The sequence below is a fragment of the Cebus imitator genome, unplaced genomic scaffold (assembly GCF_001604975.1).
Source record: "Cebus imitator isolate Cc_AM_T3 unplaced genomic scaffold, Cebus_imitator-1.0 Scaffold84, whole genome shotgun sequence".
NCBI lineage: Eukaryota > Metazoa > Chordata > Mammalia > Primates > Cebidae > Cebus > Cebus imitator.
This window is the reverse complement of record NW_016107399.1, coordinates 7,085,764-7,107,877: the sequence shown is the minus strand read 5'-3', so window position 1 is coordinate 7,107,877 and position 22,114 is coordinate 7,085,764. Positions and strand designations below refer to the sequence as shown.

The following is a 22,114-nucleotide window of genomic DNA, read 5'->3' as shown; positions in this document are numbered from 1 at the left end:
CATTTCATAGTGGTGTGGCAGGTGTTATGTTTCAGGAACAGGCTGTTTAACAAGTCAAATGCATATCATTCCCTCTTAAGCATTAACTCTTTCAAAGCAATGAAATTATAATTTTTGGCTTGAAATGGTGGTTTCTTCTATATTTGATTTCTCGGTTTTCTTAGTAGATATTACTGTCTCTTGTAATATTTATTCAAAACTTTCCCCTATCTGGGAGGTCTTCTTAGCGGCTACCTTAGATGCCTTCTCCTCCTTTCTTAAGTGATAGGCCAGTGGATGAGATTTTGAAGGCTGTTAGAACTGAGGATTCTAGATGCGAGCAGATAACTCAGATTGGGAAGTGATTCAGTCCCAAAATGCTTAACCCACTGGTGCTAAAACGTGTCTCTTCGCCTTCCAGCAGTTTCCTGTAAGCTGCTATCTCAATGTCAAGAGCCATTTTGACACTGAGCAAGTCCTGATATTCCCGAAGGTGGCGTGCCATCTCACTCTCGGTGTTCCTCAGATCATTCTCTAGCTGCCCAATGCTATCCTGGTAGCCAGCCACCTCGGCATTGTGCCGCTCCTCCAGCTGCAGGATCTGCCTCTCCAAGGACTCGGCCCCGCGCAGGCCGTTGACCTCGATAGTGCACACCTGCAGCTGGCGCCGGTACTCGTGGATCTCCTGGCGGCTGGCTCGGATGGCCTCGGTGCTGCGTGCAGCCTGCTCGTTCAGGTTGGCGAACTTGGACTTGTACCATTCCTCTGCGGACTGCAGGTTCTTAGCAGCCAGGGACTCATACTGGGTGCGGATCTCCCTCAGCGACGAGCTCAGGTCTGGTTTAGCCACAGCCACATCCACCTCGGCCGTGGCCTGTGCCGACGCCTGCAGCGTGGCCAGCAGCTCGGCTACCTCCTCGTCGTGCACCTGGCGCACGAAGGTCAGCTCGTTCAGCAGCGACTCCACCTTCTTCTCCAGGTCCAGGCGGGCCAGCGTGGCATCGTCCACGTCGCGCTGCTGCACCTTCGGGGCCCACTCGGCACGTTTGCGTCCGAGGCTCCCCTCCTTGCAGCGTGCCCGCGGCCTCTGCACCTCCTAGGCCGCCCGTTGCGCTCCAGCAGGGCCTGAGCGCGCGCGGAGCTCTCCTCCTCCAGGTGCGCGCGCAGGTCGCGTGGCTCGCGCTGGAAGAACTCGCCGACGCGCGACGGCTCGACGTGGCGCTGCCTCAGCGCCGCCAGCTTGGCCTGCAGCGCGAGGTTCTGAGTCTCCAGCAGCTGCACCTTCTCGATGAACACCGCGAAGTGGTCATTGAGTCTCTGCAGCTGCTCCTTGTTGGTGCGCGTCGCCGCCTGGCTCAGGTCCAGCCCGTCGGACGCCGGTGGCCGGCCATAGGCCAGGCTGAGGCCGAGCGACGAGGCCGAAGAGCAGGCGGTTGAGGAGGCCACATTGCAGCGGGACAGCGACTGCGAGCGGAAGCCGCCGGCCCCGGAGAGGCGCGCGGACAGGCGGGAGCCGTCCACGAACGTCTTGCGGTAGGAGGAGGAGGAGCACAGGTAGGGCTCCAAGCCGGGCGTGCAGCTTCGCCTGGAGATACAGGAGAAAGGAGAGGTGCGGCAGGCAGGGCCAGAAGCAAACTTTTAAACTGGCTGAACCCTTGAAAGATGACAGAGGCAGATGTCCCAGTTCTCCTCCAGGGATAACTGATGTGGGGATATTACTGCCCTTTTGTGTCAACTAAACATACATCTATGTTCACAGTAGATGCATTAGCTGAGGAGCAGGCATCTTGTGGGCGCCAGCGCCAGCTAAGAACCAGCTTGCTTTGTCGAGTTAGCTCTGGCTGGCAAATGGTGTATCCATAGATGAACTATAAAGCACTTTGGTCAATTTTCTGTTAGTGGACCTTTCAGTTCATTGTAAACTTTTGTTGTTATAAAAATGCTGTGTACTTAGCCTAATCATTTTCTCAGGATAAATACCTAAAACAAGAATTGCTTAGTGAAAGCGTTTTCCCATTTTTAAGTTTACAGAGCTCCTCAGACTTTAATGTGCATGTGATACACTTGGAGATGTTGTTAAAATGCTAAAATGCAGGTGGGATTTAATGGATATAAGGTGGGTCTGAAATTGTTTCTCGCAAGTTTCCAGGTGATGCCGGGTGTACCCTTAGACCATATTTTGAGTTGCAAGTTTCTAATATGCTGTGTCAAGTTGCCTTCTATGAAGTAGATAGCTTTTAATAGTATCTTATGTTTACAAAGTGTTTTCAGTTGTAAAAATACTTACACATATGTTAATTCATTTACCAGTTCAGGACCATAGGTCTTACCACACATTCATCTTTTATGCATGTGGAAATAAGCTTGGCTTAGCTACCAGAAAATTTAAGAATAAACAAGATGTCAATGAACTTCTTAAAGCCATGTCACATAAAGGGCCACTGAAGAAACTTCTGATGTTTAGCCTAGAGGATATATCGAAAACCCCATGATAATTGCCTTCAAGAAGGTTGCTATATGGAAGAGGTCATACAAGCCTATTTTGGGTAGGGACAAAAGTCTCTCTAGGACTACATATGTCAATGGTACGGAAAAACTGAGTTTGTGTCAATGTGAGGAGGAACTTTCTAGCTAACCAAACTGTACAAATATAGAGTGAGATGTTTTGTAAGGTAATGAACTCCTTATCACTGTAAATATTCAAACAGAGGTTAGATGACCACTTGTTAGTGGATAAGAGAGGAATTCAGGCAGCACTAGAAAGTGGAGTAATGTCACTAGCTGCAAGAGTCTAGGGTCTGAGAGCTAAAATCTTACTATCGATTAAAGTTTTAAGATAAACATAAAAATGCTGAGAAGAATTAAATGCTGTTGGTATTTTGTGCATAATCTAATTTTTATGTGCATGCTTGTGCCTTTTAATTTTTTAATCAAAAATGAAGTCATCTACCTACTACTTGTAACCAGCTTGTTTCATAACATGTTATTTTCCTGTGTCATTAAATAATTACCTCAAAAAATGCTGAGAAGACTGGATTTGAAAGTACTCAGGTTACTGTAGTATGAGTACAGGCATTGTCCTGTACTGTAGAATGAGAGGGCATTGGCCCCCTTCACTGCTCTACATGGTTAGGGGTCCCGTAGTCACCCCCTTTACCTATTTCTGGACGAGTCCAAGCTCTCTTATTGTGTATACTATCATGAGAACAATATACGTATTAGCCCTGGTATCTCTTCCTCCATTTTTAACTTTCTGCTACATATTTCAACAGAAAATGCTTTTTTTTTTTTTTTTTTGTATGAACTCATCTGTATTTCCAGTGTGACGTATATAGTTCCATCACTTCTATGTGTCCTCTCTATTTTTGGGGGCAGTTCTTTTTAGAAATAATCCCTACAAAGCTTCTGAATCAAGAGTGAACTGAGCAGGCAGATTTGCTACCCCTTTCAAAAATCTCATTAAAGTGGTAACAAAGTTATACAAAAGGACTAAATCCATGAGAACGTTGAGAGAGGAAGGTGTTCTGTGCATCAGATTTTTAAAAAAACAGTTTTATTATGATATAATTCATATATTATAAACTACATCAACTTGAAATGTAAAATTCAATGGTTTGGAGTTGTACAAATATTCAGAGTTTTACAATCACCACAGTCAACATTAGAACATTTTCATCACCCCCTGCCCCCACAAAGAAAAACTCCTGTATCTGTCAGCAGTCTCTCTCCATTTTGCGTCAACCTTCCCTCACTCCCAGCCCTTGGAAACCAATTTACTTTCCATCTCTATAGATTTGCCTATTCTGAAATTTTATATAAATGAAATTATACAATATTTTTTAAACTGGATTCTCTCAGTTAATGTTTCCAAGATTCACATATAGTGCAGCATGTATCAGTGCTTCATTCCTTTTTTATTGTTCAATAGTATTTTATTGTATAAATACCATATTTTATTTATCCAGTCATCAGTTGATAGACATTTGAGTTGTTTCTAGTTTTTGGCTATCAAGAAGAATAATGCTTCTATCTAAATTCATATGCAAGTTTTTGTGTGGACATATGTTTTCGTTTATCTTCGGTATATACTTAGTAGTGGGATTGCTGGGTCATTTGGTAATTCTATCTTTGGCATTTTGATTAACTGCCAAACTTTATAAAGCACATTTAACGTTTTTTATTCTCACCAGCAATGTAGGAAGTATCCAATTTCTTCACATTCTTTCTCTCTTTTTGATTATACCCCTTCTAGTGGATTTGAAGTAGTGTCTCATTGTGGTTTTGTTTACATTTTCCTATTACTGACCATCTGGCTAATGATACTGACCATCTTTTAATATACCTGTTGGCCATTTGTATATCTTCTTTGGGGAAATGTCTATTTGGATCCTTTGCCCACTTCGTCTTTCTACTGAGCTGTGAGAATTCTTTAAATATTCTAGATAAATTTCTCTTATCAGAGAAATGATTTGCAAATATTTTCTGTCTTTCTAGGCATTGTCTTTTAACTTTCTTGATGGTGTCCTCTGAAGTACAAAAGTTTTAATTTTGATAAAGTACATTTTATTGTTTTTATTTTGTTTGTGCTTTTGGTAGCATATCTAAGAAGGCTTCACCTACTTGTGGACTAGATTTCAATGAAATTTCTGAAACATGGAATTTGGATGGGAGCATCTTGACAAACCAGAGTAGAAACCATGCCCCAGAATAGATGAGAAGCCTGGAGCAGAGATGGGAGGTATTCTTACCAGTAGAAGCTGTGAGAGGCTCCGTAATCCCTACCATTTATGTAGTACTTATTATTTACCAGGCACTAAGTTTTACCTGGATTAAGTTGCTTGTTACCACAATCTTATGAAAAGTAAATCTTGTTAGCTGCATTTTTTTGAGTGAGAAAGTTGATACCCAGAAGAAGTAAGTAAAATGCTGAAAATCAACCCAAGAAGGAGGGTATTAAATCTAGGTCATCTATGTATGACGTGCTCCTAATCACTGCATCAGACAAACTCTGAGGGAGTATGTGTAGTAAGAGGAGTAGGTTGTGGGATGTTAATCCCAGTAATTAATTAAATGAGAGCTTATGTAATAGCTGGGATAATTTTTCTTCCTTCATGCTTCTACCCATCACCTCCCAGTGTGGGGATTGGGAGCAGGAGTATTCACCTCCAGAATTAGTTCCAATTAACAGAGGAAAATTCAAGGTCATATATGTGAATCAAGGCATTATTATCACAAAATTATTGAAGCATATGCATTCTTGTTCAGCTTGCTTTTTTGCTCATTGTTTTGGTGAGATCTATTTTCTGATTTAAGCAACTTTATTTTATTCTTATTATGTGAAAAACTGCTTTACATACAAATATAATTTATTTAGCTCTTTCTCGTTGATATTTATATTTCCATTTTTTTCTAATACAATACTGCCAGAAACATTCTTGTACTTGTTTACTTGTGCACCCATTCAAGAGTTTCTCCAGAGTACATGCCCAGCTGTGGAATGGCTAGGTTGTGGAATATGCATATTTTCAACATTGCTAGATGGTGATACATTGTTTTCTAACATGTTAGTACCAATTTATGCTCCCTGCAACAGGGAAGGATTCTTTTTGCTTCTCGTTCTATCTGATACATGATATTGTCAGGGTTTTATAATTTATTTGCTGATTTTTAGATGTGAAAATACGTTTTATTATGGGTTTAAATTGCATTTCCTCGATTACTAGTCAATGCTATGAATTAAGAAAAACTTGGAAATAGTAATACAATACAGAGAATAACTTACAGTTGATACAAGAATTGGTAGAATTGGCTTCTCTCTCTCTCTCTCTCTTTTTTTTTTTTTTTTTTTTTGTTTGGAGGCAAGACTCACTCTGTTGCCTCAGTTGGAGTACAGTGGCGTGATCACAGCTTATTGCAGCCTTGACCTCCCAGGCTCAAGTGATTCTCTATCCTCAGCTTTCTGAGTAGCTAGGACCACAGGCACATGCACATGCCTGGCTATTAAAAAAAAATATTTATAGATACAAGTTCTACCCATGTTGCCCAGGCTGGTCTTGAACTCCTGGTCTCAAGTGACCCTCCTGCCTTAGACTCCCGAAGTGTTGAGATTACAGGCATGAGCCACTGTGCCTGGCCAGAATTGGCTTCTCTTATAGGCCATATACTTAAATTAGACCTTAGAGTCTCTCACTAGATCAACTTTTTGCTTAGCTTCTAGGAGGCACTAACCTTTAATTGAAGGCCAAATTGCCTGCAAAACCCAGAGACCAAGTTCACCAATGTCCACTTCATGTGCTGCCTAAGGATTATCCCATTCTCCATTCAGCTGATGATGACAATTTAATATTCTTCAGGGAAAATCCATGCTCATAAAAAAGAATGTCTTTAGTCTTTATGGTCAGGACAGAACATACAAATAGGTTAATAGTATGTGAATATAATAGAAAACAGTACACAAGGTGCAGTGGCTCATTCCTGTAATTCTAGCACTTTGGGAGGCTTAGGCAGGAGGATCGCTTGAGTTCAGGAATTTGAGACCACCCTGGGCAACATAGGGAGACCCCATCTCTACAAAGCAAATGAAGTGAAGCAAAACAAAAAAACCAAAAAACAAAACTGGTAGATTGTTAGAATGACAGTAGGGATATCCCAAAGTTGGATTTAGAACGCCTCAACAACATGTAGGTGACTCCAATAGCTGGAGCATATTGTGCTGCCAAGGTCAATATTATTCTACTCCATTCTTTTCTCTCAGAGAAGGACTTTCTTCATATTCCTTTAGCTGTGTTTTCTTTTCTACTTTAGTATCCCGGAAGTTAAATTATAAGTAAACACAAACTCACAGAAGTTACTCAAAAACTGGTTTTAAGCATACATTGGTTTAGCTCCAGATTTACAAAAAATCAAAACCAAACAGAAAATCAAGGCTAAACATTTTACTGGGTCTGCATGATCTTAGTTTTGCTAAAACACTCAATTTTTATTTCAAAACAAAAAGATTTGCCTTTACAAATACAGTTGAATGTATGTGAACTGATTCATGTGTAAGGTAATTCATTGAAGCAAAATAATAAGATTGAAAATGCTGGGACTTAGAAACTAATACCCAAATATATGGCACTTTAACAAGCTGAACTGAGGAAGATGACTGGATCTTTCTGACCTTCCCTCTCTTCCAGTATCTCAATCCTCTGACCTTCCCTCTCTCCCTGTATCTCAATCCTCTGTATCCCCCCTCTGCAGTTCCCTTACCTGCCTAAAGTCTACACTTGGCAAAGAATAAATCAATTACCTTTGGTCCCTTCCCTGAGTTTTCATTAACTGAACTCATACTGCAGGAAGACTGACTGAAGTCTGTCAACACACCTGGACAGACTTGTTTGTGCTGCGGATCCAGCATACTTTATTCTAGGCCATTGGTTCTTCAAGCCCATTGGGTTCCCCTGAAAATCATAGTCCCCCTAAAGTCATCCACACTTTCCCATCTTACTGTCACCTAAGAAAAGGGTATATAAGTGTCTGTACCCCATTTCATGCTGGGATAATCATTCTGTGATTTTCACCCCTACTCTTGTGGAAGTCAATAAATTTGTATATATTTTCTTCTATTAATATGTCCTTTGTCAGTAGATTTTTAGCAAATCTTCAGATTGCAAGGGGGAATTTTCCCTCAACCCTCCAAAAACTAACAAAATGTCTATCAATAGAATATTGAGTCCATATCTTATAGTACATCTCTACAACTGAATTCAAACATGCAATTTTGAAAAAAAGACACAGTTCTCTATATATTAGTTGCCAAGGTATTTTATTAAATAAGCAAGATACAGAACAGCATATACATAATGGTATACTTTGTGTAAAAAAAGGGAAATACATTTTAATTTTCTCATATCTGCATAATTAAATAATGAAAAATATTCAAGAAATTAGTAAGAGTGGACACTTGATAGGATCAGGGGTGGGGACTGAAGAGGGCAACATCCAGACAGATAGAGGCTGTGTGAAAGTAAGATTTTTCACTGAAAAAAAATTTTTTTGAATCATGAGAACATGTAACTGTTAAAACAATGGCACAAACATAACACTTACTGTTAGCCCTTGATCAATAAAGCATCGACATTTGGGTTGATTCTCTAATTTCAGGCTTGCCTAAGTAAAGTATCTGAGCACTTGTCTTATATGTCATTACTGAAATGATAGAGGAATGAACAAAGTGACAAAGGGAAGATCTGCCCCATAGGCACATCACAGTTGCCCACTCAGACACTGATTGTGCTTGTCAAAACAACAGTTTTTCAATTTCAGAATATTCTAAGTTCTAGTCTTCACAAAACACTTGTTGTGAATAAGTGCTCATGATTAACCATCTAATTTAGAATGCCCTGCCTCCATTTCCATCTATCAAATTTCACTCATTTTTTTCTGATTATCCCACCCAGGTGTTAAAACACACTGTTGCTACTATTGAAATGTAGCCTGCACAAATTCCTCTTATGTGCTGTACATCTTAGACTTCTTTTACACTTACTGACTCCCGTTGTTTCTATCAATTTAGTTGGTTTCAAGCTTGTCTTCTTATTTCTATTATTCCCGCTGCTATTATGATTCAGAAACTTATCACTTCTTACTGAAATTCTTGATTGTCTCCCCACTCTCCGTCTTGACCCACCACAACTTTCCTCTCCAGCCACTTCTATCCCTCCCCCTACCAATTCATTCTTTACGCTACAGCTGAAATGGAGAGAACTTCAGATTAAACATGGTGGACTGAACGCACATTTTCCTCTGCTTCCTGTTGAAATCTCACTAAAGTAAGAGTTTTTTTTTTTTTTTTTTTTTTTTTTTAAAGGCATAAGCTTATAGGATAAATGAAGTAAGAGATTGAGATTATAGTGGAGAAGAAATGTCAACACATTATTTGAAGATGAGAAATGAGTTGATGACTCATCAGAAAAGAGAAAGCTAACACCAAAGACTTGCAAATGGGATGCTAACATGAAAAACGTGAATGCATGCTGGATGATTTTAAGACAGCTTAGTGAGTGATTGGAGGCAAAGATGTTGGTAATGGGACATAACAGAGGAGTTGATTGAAAGTCTAAGAAATAGATAATTCTCAACCCTATTCTGCAGACAACTGAGACTGACCTTCTTTCATCCTGGATGGAGACTGGAGGTTTGATCTTTGTGACAATTGAACAGGTAAAATTTCAGATTTCATAATATAAAAAGGACTCAAAACCAAGGCACGTCATCATGAAATTTCAGAACCCCAGAGATAAAGAGATCCCATAACTTTTCAGAAAAGGAAATACAAGTCACATAAAGGACAGAAAATAGAATGAACAATGGGCTTTTAACAATACTGAAGCTCAAAGACAGTGATTTTAAAAGTCTAAGGTAGTATCATTTTCAGCTTATACATTTACATTTAGCTGAGTTACTAATCAAATGTGAGGATGAAAGTAATATATTTCAGGTATATAAGCGATATGACACATACTTTTTATTGGCTACCCAAAAGTTTCCGAGTTCATGTTCCTCTTTTTACCTTCCACTATAGGCTGGGAAAAATTATTTATCATTATTTCAGATGCCCTTGTACTTAGAATTCACCATGTAGTCTCCATTCTGGCCAATGAAATATAAACAGAATTCTCCCAGTGGATCTCTAGAAAACCTTTTGATCCCTCCCTCTCTCCCTTCTCATTTCCTTGTTTCTATCTATCTGTCTATCTACATGCCCACCTACCTACCTATTACCTATTTCTCTGGACATTGCTTATCTTTATCTTACTTGTTTTCATGAAATTAGCATATTTTACAATATTCCTTATTTAGTGGTGCCCTCTCCTGAAAAAGTAGAAAAGTTTAGATATTTAAGTTTTATTTTTGTTTATTAGTTTTAATGATGATGATTGGGGAAGGGTTGTGGATCCTCCAATTTTATCGTTTTTTTGTCTTATAGGACCCTAATTTTTTTCCTTTTTTCCTTCTTTTTCCCTTTACTACCAAATTGCCAAAGGGCTTGTCTTCCTTCCTTTTGCCCTTTCTTTTCTCACTGAGAGCTATGTATTTCAAAGACCGACTTTTAAGATGTAGTCTATCCTTTTAAATCTCATCTGTCCCTTTTTATTGCATCAGTTCTTTTCAGTGGTGCCTGGTCCTTTAAACAGCTAGTATTTGAAATTACTATCTAGTTGCCTATACTCTGACTTGCTTAATGCTTTTTAATGTAAACTAAAAAGTTTACATTAAACTTTCTAATGTAAACTAGTTTTAATTTATGATATTTTAAAAATTTAGAGACCCCACTGTGGTCAATATGGCAAAAACTCATCTCTACTAAAAATACAAAAATTATCCAGGTGTGGTGGCTTATGCCTGTAATCCTGGAACTTTGGGAGGCCAAGACTGGAGGATCACTTGAGGCCTGGTGTTTGAGACTAGCCTGGTCCATATGGTGAAACCCCATCTCTACTAAAAATATAAGGATTAGTCCATTGTGGTGGTGTGTGCCTGTAGTCTCCACTACTTGGGAGCCTGAGGCAGGAGAATTGCTTGAACCTGGGAGGTGGAGGCTGCAGTGAGCTGAGATCGCAACAGTGCACTCCAGCCTGGCAACAGAGCAAGACTCCAACTCAAACAAACAAAATGTGAAGAGACTGACAATATTTACCTTTTAGGATGTCACTGAAAAATTAGTGAAAACTTTGAATAACAATTTATTTACAAATAAATTCAGTATGATTAATTTCAGGCGTGGTGAGGATCTTGGGGAATACTTCCTTTGCAAAGAAATAATTATTTGTAATTATCATATTTCTTAATCTCACGGATTTTGTATTACAGTAGTACCTGATTGTAGTTTGTGTTCTTCGGTAGTCTGTTTTCCCCAATGACATATTCTTCACTTAATTTATTTGCTTAGCAAACTTAAAAACAGAAGTCATAGTTAGCAGGAGTAAATTTTAGCTCAAACTATACCCATGACATTGTGAATTTTACATAGAAATTTACTGAGACTTATAAGGAGTTATTGTCTTTATAAAGCTTCCTATAAAGGGAGATGCTGAATCTGTCTTCATCACTCATTCTTCTTTTAGCTGTCCTCACCACCAGGAAGTTCTTTACTGTGTTTAATCAAATCCTTTAAATCACATGAACAACTGTAAAACAAACTAAAATTGGCCCAAGGAGGCCTGTGTGTGAGTTCCTAACTGCAGCCCAACTCGGCACTTAAACAAACTGAAAACCAAACTTAGGAACAGATAGCTGAATCCCAGCCAATCACAGGCAGCCAGTTGTTCAAACCATGTTCAAATAAGACAGATGTGAGCTATAACCAATTGGGTTGTCTCTGTACCTCACTGCTGTTTTCTTTGTTATTTCCTTTTCTATGGTTACAAATATAACCTACACATTTGGTGGGGTGGAACATTCTGAGCCATTTTTGGTCTGAACTGTTGCTCAATTCTAAAATCACAAAGGCCAATTAACATCTGTAAAACTAGATTTGTTGTAATTTCATCCTTTAACAGAACACACTTCCAATATGACTAATATTTAGGAAAACAACTTGAATTTTTGCTGTCTTTCTTCTCTGCAGACACATTTATAACTTTTAATTTTACTATATTTTGTGTGATTTAAAATTATATTTTTAAACTTTATAAGTCAAGGAAAATTTCTGGTCTATTTTTAAATATATGCTAGGGATTGTAGTTCATATTTATTGTATGAAAATATGTTATGGGTAAAAGACTTTTTTTTTCATAGTAACTGGAAGCAGGGTGGTAGGTGGAGGTGGTAGGTGGAGGTGGTAAAGCCAGTAAATTGGTGTGATATCTAAATGGGATGCTATTTTTAAAGAAATAATGAATGTATGTATTTATTTATTAAATATTTGTTGAGTACATATTGTGTGCCAGGTATTGCACATACTTGAACTACCAAACAAGTTCTTGCCCAGTGAAAGTCTTTCAAGAACATACTTTCAAAAGCACATAATGGTTTATAACTAGTACATTAATTGTGGAAAAGTGATTGCTTCCACAATATTTAAAATATTTTGTGTTGTATAATTTAAACTTTCTCTTACATTTTGTTTATAGTACTAAGTGTTCATGAACTACCCCTTTTATAGATAAAATAAAGGGACACTTCAGCCATATTCTTTTTTTTTTTTTGAGACGGAGTTTCACTCTTGTTACTCAGGTTGGAGTGCAATGGCGCCATCTCGGCTCACCGCAACCTCTGCCTCCCGGGTTCAGGCAATTCTCCTGCCTCAGCCTCCTGAGTAGCTGGGATTACAGGCATGCGCCACCATGCCCAGCTAATTTTTTGTATTTTTAGTAGAGACAGGGTTTCACCATGTTGAGCAGGATGGTCTCAATCTCTTGACCTCGTGATCCACCGGCCTCGGCCTCCCAAAGTGCTGGGATTACAGGCGTGAGCCACTGCGTCTGGCCTTCAGCCATATTCTTATCAGAATTGTCATAACTTCTGAATTATTGAAATAAGGCCAAATTGTTGCTGTGGCTTTTCAACAGGTGTTCTTGTTTCTAGTCTTTACCATTTGCAATAAATTCTCTGCTTTGAAGTAAAATTATTTTCCTATATTGTTAAATTTGTTAAATCAATTTATGCTACTTCTCTGTTTAAACACCCCATTGGTGTCCTATTTAAACATTGTTTTGAGTCATTTAATGAGCTGTAGGTGAAGAAACATGATTTTCTCTCTACACTGCATGAGTTCTTAGTTATGACAGACCTTTGTAATAAAAGACAGATTAATAAGAGAAAAACAGAAGTTTAATAAATAATGTATATACATCTATACATGTGAGACACTCAGGGAAAAATGAGGAGTTCTTTGGAATAGATCTGATATAGGTGGCTTTGACTTTGAGCTTAAATACCATGGTTCCCCGAAACAAAGAAAGAAGTATGGGGGAGAGACTCAGTTATGACAAGAAAAAAATTATGCCAAGAAAATCCTGATAAAAAGAACAAGGTTTACTATGAAGATTTTTGCTGATGACTTCCCCACTGATAAGAATTTCTAATGATTAAGTCATCCTTCTCTTCCTGGTGCAGAGAGGGAGACACCCTTACAATTGAAGATTTCATTTATAGATATAAATTTTTCTTACAAAAGAATAACTTTGTTTTCAACTTCTCTTGTGTCTGCTGTTTCTCCAAATAATCAATTTTAATCTTTGTGACAAAAAGGCATTCTTAAGGTAGTATATTCTGGTCTCCTATAGTTACATTAAGGTGGTGTGTCCTGAACTTCATCAGTATGTTATAAATATTTTGAAGCCATCACATTTTGTTGTAACATATGTATAAAACAAAACCATTACAATATATATGAATGAAACAGGGAGTCTGATCAAGCTTTGTCACAACCAGTTTTTTAAAAGGAATGCAAATACCTGTTATTCTGCATTTATTAAAAAAGTTTTGAGATAGAGGTATAGAATTGTAATCAATCCAGAGAAGAGATGTGGGGAAAATCTCGAAATTTTAGAATAAAATCGAATTTTCTAACTATAGTTTTCTTGGCTCTAACTTCAGGATAAACAAAATGAATGACTCTTTCTTCTTTTCTACAACCTCTCTCTGATTGCAGATGCTTCTTTATGGCTTCTTTTTAATCCTGCTCTGGATATATCTGTCACAGGGCAAACAATGAAGACACATGAGGAGAAGTAGAAAAGTAGTTGTGTGGACCATTCCCAGATGTTTTCAAAGGATAATCCTTTGTTATCTAGGGAAATAGATATGAGGGTGCTGAGTTGGAGAAGCCAGAGAGAACTGAATTATTCTAATGAGAAAGGAGTGGAAGCTTGGTAGTGATAGCGTTGAGGACACATTGCTTCAAAATATGATAGCTTGGCATTTGATAAAACAGCACGAGCAGAAAGTAGTCCTTAACTTTATCACTGTCTTTCTTCCCTGAAACAGGCCATAAAATAATTCTTTGACCTTCCTTGGGATAAATCCCTCATTTTGAGGTACCCTTCCTGTATCCAGAGGAAAAAGAGTGTCCTTATCTCTGAAGACACAGGGACACAGAGAAGAGTCTAAACAAACCAGCCTTGCTAAGTTGCCCACAATCTGTTTGCATTATGTTACCAGCAGTGAGTCTGAGCAGGGTTCACAGTCCTGGGTTCTTACCTTCCTTGAAGAAAGAATTCAGTCAAGAGACAAAAGTAGATTTAAAGCAGAAGTGAAGGTTTATTGAAGCAAAGTATACGTGGAAGGGATCAAGTGGGCACCTTGAAAGACTGAGTGCCCCGCCTGATTGTTGGCTCAGGTATCTTACAGAGATATAATTTCCTGTCTCTTCTTAGTCTCCTCCCCTCATCCTTTGCCTTGGGCAGGCTATTGGCTAATCACAGCATAAGCAGTGACTTGCCAGCATCTGGGAGGGGCTGCATGTGCTATTTGGCAGTTGAAGTTATGTGTATGCTCTCTTAGGGTAATTTTCCTTTACCAGTCTAGCACCCACAGATAAAGGTTATATACCAGCCATACTCCACTGTTTTGCCCCTCATTGTCTATGTCTGGACATGTACGCAGAGGAAGGTCAAATGTTGCCATTTTGCCCCTTACTGTGCATGCCTGGACACATTTGCCATTTTTAAGTTCTTATCGGGAATTTGTTGCCCAAAAGCTCAAAATATTTCCTGTTTGATAGGAAATTTTCCCCTCCCTGATACCAATCAAGACCATTTCTCATTCCTGAGGAGACTGCCTGGCAGTTGCCCAACATTTGGGGCCGTATCCTGCCCTACTCATATCTGCCTATCTACCTACTCTGACAATTACAGCATGCCCCTTTTGTCTAATTATACTTTTCCTCACCTGTCCACTTCATTAAACTTAGACTAAAAGTACATATTTCCCTGTTTCTTTGGATCTTTACTTCTGAAGGCCCTCATGTCATATAAAACACATCTACATTAAATAGACGTGTGTTTTCCTCTTGTTTTTTTATTTTCTGGTTTTTTTTTGTTTGTTTGTTTTGTTTTGTTTTTGAGTTTCTTTGGAGACAGGGTTTTACTCTGTCACTCAGGCTGGAGTGCAGTGGTGTAATCATGGCTCACTGCAGCCTTGACCTCTTAGGCTCAAGCAATCCTCGCACCACAGCCTCTCAAGTAGCGAGGATTACAGGCACACGCCATCACGCTTGGCTAATTGTAGACGGGGTCTTGCTACATTGACTAGGCTTGTCTTGAACTCCTGGCCTTAAGCAAACCTCTTGCCTTGGCCTCCCAAAATGCTGAGATTATAGGCATCAGCCAGCATGCCTGGCCTTTTTTCTTGTTAATCTGTCTTTTGTTATAGGGCCCTCAGCTATGAACCTTGCAATGTGTGAACAATCTTTTCTCTCACACAGTGCATAGATGGTAGGGGAGGCAGTTAGTTTGGAACCAAGGATGAAGAAGCTCTGGGGAGGAAGAGTTGATAAAAGGGTAGGGGTGACAAGTCATCTGATAATAACTTTGAGGAGGAAACAGAGATCTAATGAGGATTTTTAAATTAATGTTTGCCTTTTGGTGTCAGATGTATTCCTTTGTCTTCCTATAGAAAAATTGGAATTATTTGCTAACATTTCATAGACTTGGATGTACTTTTAGGGAATAGCTGAGTCTTTAAAGTGCGAACAAGAACAGATTGTCAACAGGGTTAACTTATTTACTTTAAGCCCAGTGTATTTCATGTTCAAATCTGAGTATGTATGTATGTGCATGCGCACGAGCACATGTGCCCATGTGCTCGCACAGGGAAGAGTTCAAGAAGAATATAGATATCTTGTGGTTTGACCTTGCCTCTTCTATTCCCATAGATGTGTCTATTTTCAGTTCTTGGTGACCTAATAACTACAAATAGCCATGGACACAGAGACAATAAAGGTTACCTGTAAGCCTTTAAGCTTGGTGGATCATGATATACTAGTGTCAGTTGAAGAATGACAAGGTTCATAAATTTGTAAAGGAGAGCTTTATTTCTCATCAATGGTTACAGCCTGAAGGGTGGCCATTCTGATCAGCTGGGTAGCATGGTCTCTGGCCAGAAGCTAGAAGCAGACACTTTTGCGGGGCAGGCAAAGGGAACGTGAATTTATGCTGAGCAGGGTGGCTAAATATGCAAATCCAATAAGCTATAGAAGGAATCATGAATATTTATGAAATGAGAGACATTTATATGCACAATTGAGCTTCATCTTCCTTCATGGGACCCATGTTCAAAAAATGGCAGGATTAGCATGACCCAAGGGTGGAGTTTCTGACCCTCTGATGTCAAAAGGTGAAGCAGAGGACACAAAACCCTTATTGTGCATTCTTTAAAGACTTGCAATCTTACTGAGCCTTAGAAAGGAAGGAGATCCTGCCATGTGCAACATGATGATCCTAGAGGACATTAGCTAAGTGAACTAAGCCCCAGAAAGAAAAGTACTCCATGATCTTCCTTACATGCAGCATCTTAAAAAAGGTTGAATACACAAAAACAGAGTAGAAAGGTAATTACCAGAGGCAGGGGGAGATCAGGAGTTGTAGATAAAAAGAAAGTTACAGTTTTGTCAGATGAATAAATCTAGAGGTCTAATGTACAGCATATGGACTATAGTTAATAGTATCCCTGACACAGGATGTTTCTCAGTCACTTTTGCCAGCTGGAATTGTCAAGCTGGTAACACCCAAACCCAGATCTCGCTCAGCCCCAGGCCTGCTGCAGGAGGCACGCTGCCCATTTGGGCAGCCAGGCCATACCTGGCTTGCACACTGGCTCAGCCCATGACTGGCCCAGGAGTGCCCCAGCCTACCTGTGTTATAGCTCGTACACATGTTCAGCAGTTCTCGTGTTCTTGTCTTGCATCCAAGAGGAGTGAGGTTACATTGACAAGTAAAGGGTAAGAAGGGCAAAGAAGAGCTTTATTAAGTGACAGAACAGCTCTCAGCACAGAGGGGATGTGAGGGTGGTCCACCACATGAAGTCAGGTGGTCTCCCCTTCAGTGTGGTTGGGTCCGGGACTTTTATGGACTCAGAATGAGGGAGTGGTGATTGGTTTGTGTGTATGCAAAAAAGGTTAAAATAAAGGCACAACTCAAAGGTGGGCACGGAAGTATAAAAAACCAATTAGGAAAGGGGAGGTATATGTAAAATAGGTGACGGGTAGGGATCAATCAGAAGAAAGTGCACCAAATGGATAGAGAGGTTCTCAATCCAGTCTGTGGATCTGACTTGTGGCTTGGCTTTCAGGCTTTAAACTGTCTTTGGCTTGAAGGTGAGGTTTCACTGGGGACCTGTCCCTGTCTGCCTAGGAACATGTCTGCCTCTTGTCGCTATCATCATTGTATTGTATACTGGAAATTTGCTAAGAGAGTAGATTTTTGGTGTTCTTACACTTCCCCCGCTCCCCCCCCCCCACACTCCAATTAGGGAAGGGTGAGATGATGGATATGTTAATTGGCTTGACTGTAGTCATCATTTCAGCATGTGTATGTAAGGTTACATATGGGCAAAGAGGAATGAAGACAGTGGTCCCCAGGGAAAGCCACTGTGCAGCAAGAATAAAGATAAATAACGAAGAGCAGGAGTTGTCCAAGGCTGTGGTGGTGGAGATGTGTGTGGGCTGATGAAAGGTATCTGTGACCAGGGGAACAGCATGAATTGGAGCAAAGAGGTAAGGATCGTTATGGTATGAGTTTAGGAAATGTCACCAGTCCAATACCACCAGAGTATTAAGAGGGAGCAAGGAAGAGGTAAAAATGAGAAAGACTAGAGCCAGATCATAGAGGGCCTCATTTGCTGTTGAGCTTGGGCATTATCCAAAAGGTGATGAGAAGACTTTGAAGGGTTTTGAGCAGGGCACGCTATGGCCAGACTTGCAGCGAGTGGAGGATAGATGGGGAGGTGGCAGGGCATTATCACAACCTATGGTTATCTCTTTCCAGATCTCAGCATTGATCTGGGTGATTCATTATGAAAAAATTACGTACATTATCTGGGGACTTTTGTGATTCCATTATTCTCTTTCTCATGTATAGGGCAAAGAGGCTGAGATCCACAGGCTGCGATCTTTAAACTCCCTTTGAACTTTGAGAATGGCGACTGGAAGATGACAATTCATGTTGTTCTCAGGAAAGGTAAAGAGAAGCTCACAACTTTGACCCAACCTTTGTTAGCTTATCCACAACTATGTATTCTGATAAAGTACATTCCAATGAGTGTATAGCTCACTAATCACAGCCCTTTCCGGTAGTAACACAATTAATATTGTTATATAATACACAAACACAATCACATGAACACAGGGAGTAGTAATATGAGACACAGGACAAAGTGGTGTCATTGAGAGAGCAGAAAAATAATTTGCCATTGAGACTAGAATGCATACACAAAATGTCATTTTTCTCTTGCCTTCACAAGGTTCACCAATCAGGCACCTTGTAGGTGCTTTCTGGACTAAATGGTACCTATTTAAACAAATTTATTTTCTTAAAAGTTAAGTCATGTATGAAAATGCCTTCATTGAAAAAACTCAATGCAAGAGCATGTAGAAACAAAAGGACAGTTCCTACTCCTTCCTCATTTCCAGCCCCCGTTGTATTTTCAGAGAAAACTACTGATGACAATTGGCTTTCAGACATTTCCTATTGTGTGTAAATAATATTTATATACACATAGACACATGGACTTTACATAATGAAGAAATACTGTATTATTTTGTTACTTACTTTTTTCATTAAACAATGTATTTTGAGAAGAGTTCCATGTCAGTATATATAGGTTGATCTCATATATTTTACTGTATATTATTTTATACTATCATAGATATTTCAATTGTTTCCAGTTTTCCATGATTACAAATGAGCCTGCAACGATTGTCCTTGTTCGTCCATCTTTGTGCGTTTATGCAAAAATATCTATGTAATAGATTCCTAGAAGTAATTATTTCTTTTTTCAATATTAAGTTATGAAGACTCTAGTTTGGAATCAGTCAAGTGTTTTGCTTTTAGTTGTTGAGCAGGCAGCTGTGACTCCCGCATTTGAACCTCTATCTCACAGGGCTGGTGTCCACCACTGTGAATGAATGGTGGCTGTACTAGGTAAATGCCAGAGGCAGTCAGTTATCTGAAGCTGCTCCAGAGAGTAATGAATGAATTTTGTGTCCAAGGAGGTATTAAAGGGGAGGCTAGATATTGTAAAGAGAACACAAATACCAACCAAGGGCTAAATTAGATTTTCATACTCTCTCTGAATCTTGAGAATGGTGGCTGGAACATGGCAATACATATTGTTTTCAGAGAAGGTGAAGAGAAGGGTCTTGAATTGGAGGCTCTTCGGCTGAAATCTGCCCTCACTGAGTTTTCTTCAGCTCATCTAAGACTTATAAATCTGTTTTTTTAAAGCTGTTGCTAAACATTAAAAATTCAAAAATAACAGATGAAAATATCAATACAAGACTTCTCTAAAAGTTTTAGAAAATCTGGCTGGCCTGGGCCTGCAGATATCTTTGTGGAAGTAAAGAATGATTTATCTATATCTTATGTGCCAACAGAATGATTAATCTACAATCTGTCTGCTTTACTGACTTGTTTTCAGTCTAGTTCCCAAAAGCATCTGGGTTTGGATGTCTTTGTATGTGGCCAAAGCCTAGCGGAGCTTAAGGATTTTCTTAATACATTAAAAAGGCAGATATATAACATGAGTCAGTTCTTAGCTATGAAACTCATTTGATGATTAGTTGAGTAGGATGGTGATGAATCTAAGACATATTAGTAAACCAAATACCTGAATATGACATTGTCTTATTTCAGAGAGGGGAAATTAACAAATGTAGTCCTCAAGGCTCTGGTTATATACTTCTTTTATTATAACATAAGAAAAGGTAATCAGTGAAGCTATCTGCATGTTATTCTAAGGAGAGGGCAGTTGAAGGCACCTAGATCACTACAGTTCAATCAATGTAAGATGTAAATTTTAAATATATGCATAGCAATTTCAGCTATCATTTCCTTGTGGCTTAATTTAATATTCATTTTGCCCTCAAGTACTTTTTACTGAAAAGCCATATTATGACACTGCATCCAGATATACCTTTGTTAATTATCAAAGTATTATAGTCATCAAAGTAATATAAAAACCAGACTGTGGTTTTATGTCCTTAAAGAAATTGGTAGATACAGAACAAGGTGCCATGTTCAAGGGTCTGCCTTTTGATCGGTGTAGCTGCCCAGTAAGGCCCAGATCCCTGCTGAGTCTTTAGTATGAGAATCTCCCTTACCACTAGAGGAATCGTTTTGCTTTCCAGCCTCATTTCTAGCCTTTTCCCTCCCAATTCTATTTGAAACCACAAAGGATTTTCCCCATTTCTTCCAATGTGCAATGCTTTTTCTTATCTCCAGAACTTTGCAGATAGGGGCCTCTCAGTAGGGAGCACTCTTCCCACCCCTTCCCCTTCCATTTGGCTCTTTTTATTCATTACCACTTGAGAAAGACTACTTTTTATCATACCCTGCCAACTTTGCTAATTTTCTATTAAATCTGTTTTCCTAAACTTATGGTTTGAAATGACATTTTATTGAATGTGTATTTTTTATTTTAATTGAGATTGAAATTTCAAAAATATGTTTTTTTCTTCTCTGACAATTTTTTGTTTAAATCCTTTGGTATTTTCGTCCTGTCTCCTCTTCCTCATAATTCTTTCACATAGATTTTGGAATTGTCCTGTTGATGGGCATTTGCTGGGTTTACTAACTCCTTGCAACTCCTTTTTCTATACCCCTGCACATTACTTGCTCCTCGTTTCCTCTTCTACATTTCTAATGATTCCTTCTTAATTCTCTTTTTTCTCTTTCCCAACCAGGGTTCCTTTCCTATTTTCTTTTGGTTCTACACCCTCTCCCTGGCTGGCTTCATCCATGTCTATGGCTCCAATGGCTATTTTTAACCATACTAATCTGAAATCTCTCTCTTCTGCCTTCCAGATTCAGATATCCAATTTCTTTGGGGGCATCTTCACAAGCATCTCACGTTCAGCTCATCCTGACTTTTCATCTCTGTTTTGTACTCAAGACCTAGTCCTTTGAGATTACTTAGTTCAGTCAAAAGAGTTATGGTATACTCAGTTTCCCAATGGAAACAGTAATGTTTTCCTTGATTCTACCATTCCATTTACCCTGCACATTCGGGTAGACACTTGTCTATCCTCCACACTACTGCCAGAGTTCTCTTCCTACAAAATTCAAGATCTCCGTGGTAGACATCAGAAGTTACAAACTCATCATGACACGTAAGGCCCTTTATGGTCTGACCTAGCTTCCTGTTCATCCTTTTCTACCACTTGCTGTTTATATCCTTTACTCTTAGCACTGAACTTGTTTTATCATGTCTTTGAAGAATGTGTTCCTTCTGCTTAGAATACTCTTTTTCATCTTCTCCTGCATATTCTTCATAGTCCAGATCAAATGGCAGCTCCTCTGGGAAGCCTTTCTTGAGATGCCAGGACAAATTTCTCTGCTCTCTACATTAGTCCCTTCACATCTCCTTTATGATTTTGGTTAAATTTTTACACACACACACACACATAATACTACTCTTTATGAACATTATGAAGTGGGTAATACTCTTTGTAGATATGATTACATGCATTGTGCCCATTTTATATACATATGCATGTATAGTATATACATAAACATATATCATGCACATTTTATATACATACATGCATGTTTGTGTGTATTAGATACACATAAATCAAGAAAACGGGCACAATGCATTTAATTATATTTATGAAGAGTATTGCCTACTTCACATATGAAAAATATTACATAAGTAGTGATATAAGTATGTCCTTTGGCTCTCAATTCTCTCATGTGCTGTTTAGAGAATATAATAGCCAAATAGTTCTTGGAAAGAACCTTGTATTGCAGAGTATGAGGCTTTGCTTTGCCTCTATATTACCTCAAAGTTTCAATTTCTTCATTATAAAATGAGGCAGAGTGACATTAACAGAAGAAATGCCATATAAATTAGTAGGCAAATATTTGTAAAAGATTCAAATGTGACACTATACAAATATAAGAAAGAGAAAAGAATCAACACTAATGAGTTC

At 39.0% G+C, this 22,114-nt stretch overlaps 1 pseudogene; it reads right to left on the bottom strand.

The window, feature by feature from the left end:
- Window positions 1-6: 6 nt before the first annotated feature.
- On the bottom strand, window positions 7-21,330 carry LOC108308274 (annotated as a pseudogene).
- Between the last annotated feature and the right edge of the window lie 784 nt (window positions 21,331-22,114).